Source organism: Echinops telfairi, unplaced genomic scaffold (assembly GCF_000313985.2).
Source record: "Echinops telfairi isolate 266 unplaced genomic scaffold, ASM31398v2 ScPeMD7_7468;HRSCAF=8506_0, whole genome shotgun sequence".
In the NCBI taxonomy this organism is placed as follows: Eukaryota; Metazoa; Chordata; class Mammalia; order Afrosoricida; family Tenrecidae; genus Echinops; species Echinops telfairi.
In genome coordinates this window covers 73556763-73560967 of record NW_022111369.1, presented here as the reverse complement: position 1 = coordinate 73560967, position 4205 = coordinate 73556763, and positions in this window count along the sequence as shown.

Here is a 4205-nt window from a genome sequence, read left to right as displayed (position 1 = left end):
AGCACTGGTCCTGAAGGGATTATCTGGCCTGGATTCCCTGTGTTTCCAGTTCCTATCTGTACCAGTGTACATCCTCTGGTCTAGCCAAATTTTAAGGTATAATTGGGATCATGATAGTGGTGGTGGTGGGGGTGCCGGGAGAAAGCACTTAAGAACTAGAGGAAAGTTGTATGTTTCATCATTGCTACACTGCACCCTGATTGGCTCATCTTGGGTCCCCAATCTGCCCTACCCCTCATTCACAATGATATGATTTCTTGTTCTTTGATGCCTGATACCTGATACCTTCGACACCATGTGATCACACAGGGGGGTGTGCTTCTTCCATGTAGACTTTGTTGCTTCTGAGCTAGATGGTCACTTATTTACTTGAGCACTTTTAATATTGCTGTTTCGATTTCAAAGACAAAGCAAAACAGATTACCTCTATTGAAGGCTAATTGGATAGTTTTAAATGGAAAATATGCATACTAATTTTTCACATTGAAGAATATATTCTCTGAATTTTCTTGGGTTTCCTCACAAAATATTAACTAGAATATTAATGTATATATTTTAGTGTAGAAATAACATATGCATTCACTAAGTCACTATTGAGAGTACCTGGGTGGGAGAAAATTTAACATGGACTACAACTAGCAAAAAGAATGGGGGGGTCCTAATATACCTAAAGATACTTTTGAAATAAACTCTGTTTTCTACTTTCCACAGTAATATTAACACAGCCAAACAAAGAACAACAACACAAAATTTCCTGGGTTTTTTTGGTGCATTGAAGCACAATCTTGCACTTTTTTCTGGAAGGAGCCTCAGAGTTTCAAATCTCTCTCTCACAATTTCTTGTCCCCACTTGCAAGAAAGAATTCCTATGAGGGAAAAATTCAGACAAGTGTCAGAGAGAAGATTTGAACAGAAAGAATAGGTTTATTAAAGGAAGATACCTGGGAAAATAAATTTAAATGGCCCTTACATAGTCTAAAATGTCTAGCAAAATGCAAAATTGTCACTTATGTTCTCATAATGGTGAACTTCCCACAGAGGCTGTTCTTTCTGACAGGTTTTCAAGTCTTCTGCTGTTGGTTGGTCCTCTGAAGTGGCCCTCTGCCTTTCAGATATGTGTATTCTGACAGCTAAAGGGTTCAGTACTCCATACTTCATCCTGTGTTCTTTGTCTCAGACTCCAAACTCAGGAATTTATTTGGCCCTTGTGGGGATTCTGGGAGCACCCTGTGTTTCTTCTCCCAGCCATTTCATTATTGCCAATATCTCAGGTGTCTTCTACTGATAAAGAAATGAATTTTTAAGGGTGGTGACGTCAATGGGTAGAGAAAAAGAATGTTTGGAAACTGATTGTGGTAGCAAATGTACAATTCTGCTGGACATGATTGAACTATGGAGTGATTTGATATATGTATTAATCCCGATTTAAAAAAAAAGATTCCTATCAGTTTCCTTACATTTATCACTTTTTGTCCCATTGCCAGTTTCTGACTAGCTTACACCATGGATAAACCACATCAGCTCTAAATTCTTAGATATGTGTTCCACTATATTTTCACCTATTAAGTTAAAATAATTTATCAACTTATCATTCTAATTTTAAATATGAGGAAACTTCAGATCCACAAATTACAGGATAAGACAAAAAAGGTAAGAAATGTTTGAGATAGATTGGGCTCTAAGGGAAGTCCATCGGAAGCTATATATGGACCCATGGTGATGGATGTTCACTCCTTGAACGGGCAATCATCAAGTCAATGGTTTGAGCCCATCAGTCAATTTATAACCTTTAAAATATTTGAATGTTTGGAAACCCAAAGGGGATGTTCTTCTCTGTCCTACAGATCAACTATGAATTAAAAATTAAATTTGATTACGTGGCAGAAGGTTTTCATTTAGGTATGAGAGGCTGTGCAATATATACAGATACTCAAAACTTGATACTGAAAAACTGGAACATAGCATGAGATGGGTGGAGAAGAAAATTTAAAATTGAAAAGGTACATATATGTCAGGTGTGAAGGCAATCTAGACCATCAAAATGTAGTACTTCATATCAATTTTTATAAATATTTTCAAGATCTAAATTTTTCATATTCAATGTATGCATTTTCTTCTTTAAATTGAACATTTCAAACACATTTTATTATATAGAAGTCAATGGATAAATTGACTGAAGTTAACGCCAAACTTCTTTACAAAAAAATCCAACTTTTATTTTAAGAGCTTCTGTGCACAGGTAGAGAAGTTGTGCCATCTTATGACAAGAATGGCATAGTTTAATTTTAATAAAGTAGTTTGAACTCCGAAAGACCCATGTGGGGTTTCAGAACATTTTAATCTTTATTTACTATTCTGAACTCACTACGTGTCAGTCAATTAACACTCACAGAAATCCTATAGGACAGACTTGAACTTCTCCTGTGGGTTTCTGAGGTGAATCTTCTTGGAGCAGAAAGTCCCATATTTCTCTTGTACATCTGGTGGACTTGACCAGCTGACCTGTGGTTAGCAGCCAAACACATAACACACTACAGCGTCAGCGCGCCTTATTTATTCTACAGTAATTTTTATTTTGGACACCCTCTCTTCCTTTTAAGATATCAAATTGGAAGTCCTACTACTCAATTCCTAATAAAAGTGAAGTGATACCCGGGAAAATTCCAAGTCCGTGTAATTGGTACTGTTCAAATATACATTTGGGTTAAAGGACATATGTGAAGTATAATGACTTAAATATTTAGTACAGCACAAACTACTTTAAATTAATTCAGAATGTACTTCCTTGAGCATGTACACTAAATATCCTAATTTTTTTATGAGTGAGCAGAGTAATGAGTGAAATGTAGCATATATTCTGTACCTCAAAAGCTAGAATGGATGGGGGGAAACTGGTTCCATTTTTTATAAACAATGGGTTAAATATATGCAGAAATAGGTTCAATATTTGAAGCACCAAAACGTGTGCTGGCCACAGTAATGGTAGTAGTAGTGGTAACCACTGATGTTACTTTGACAAATCTACTACGATACCCCTGGAGTAGCCATGAATTGGTATATACTTAAAAGCAATTGTTTTAAAGCAGCACATGTCAAAGTAGTATAAATGAGGGCAATGGTAATGAAATGGTAGATTTCTTTACCTGAATTTGGTTCTCAGGCAATGGTCTTCCTGAAGACCTTCATAGCTGTGTTAATACAGGTTTTCTTTTTCCTACTATGCAGAGTAGGTTTCAGCAGCATTTCAGGACTAAAGAAGTAAGCGCTAAGCAATGTACTTCAGGAAATTAGCTAATCTTTTAAAACAATCATGAGTATAGAGCAGTAATGTATATTGTTTTGTTATTTTATGCACATGATGACCAGGAAGGCAGTTAACAGCTGCCTTTAATGAATATTATGTATATGTACATACATATAATATCTTTTTATATATTGCCATTATTTTAATGATCTTCTACTCTAACATTCAAATTATATATGTACACATATTTATATATAATGTGTATATGCTATATATGCATATACACTATTTTATATACATATTTTATATGATGTATATATATTGTGTATAACTAGATTATATGTATATTTTGCATTATATATATCCATATCTCCATTAAGACTAGGTACCAAATAAATATTTGTTGTTCAGGAAAGACACGCACAATGAATTAAAAGGGAAAACATATTTTCAAGTACTATTTTGAAAGAATGTTTATATAGCACTTATTATTTGTGGGAAAATAAGGAGAATAAATAATGAGGGTGTGTATTATTTTCCTGGTTTATTCATTTCTATTTTCCATATTCCATAATATATGTGTGATTGTTTTCTTTTTAATGAAATACAGTAGACTTTCACAATAATATAAAAATATGAAATTGCTGTTATAGGCATCAATCATGTTATCTACTTTTTAAAAAGAAAATCACCAAGAAACCTACAACCAAAAAGTTAAATGTACTAGCCTAATTTATTATTTGTTTATTTGTTTTGTTTTATTTTTTTTAGCCTCTTAAAAGAAAAAAATCTATTTCAAACTAATGATAGTACTCCTTTATGCATCATGCCTTACACATATAATTTTAAAAGTTTATATACAGATGCTCCTAAGCAAATACTTTATATATGTATATATAATGTCAGTTGTGTTCTGGGAGAGTAATATAGGGAATTCATGACAAAGTTGGCACTGAACATA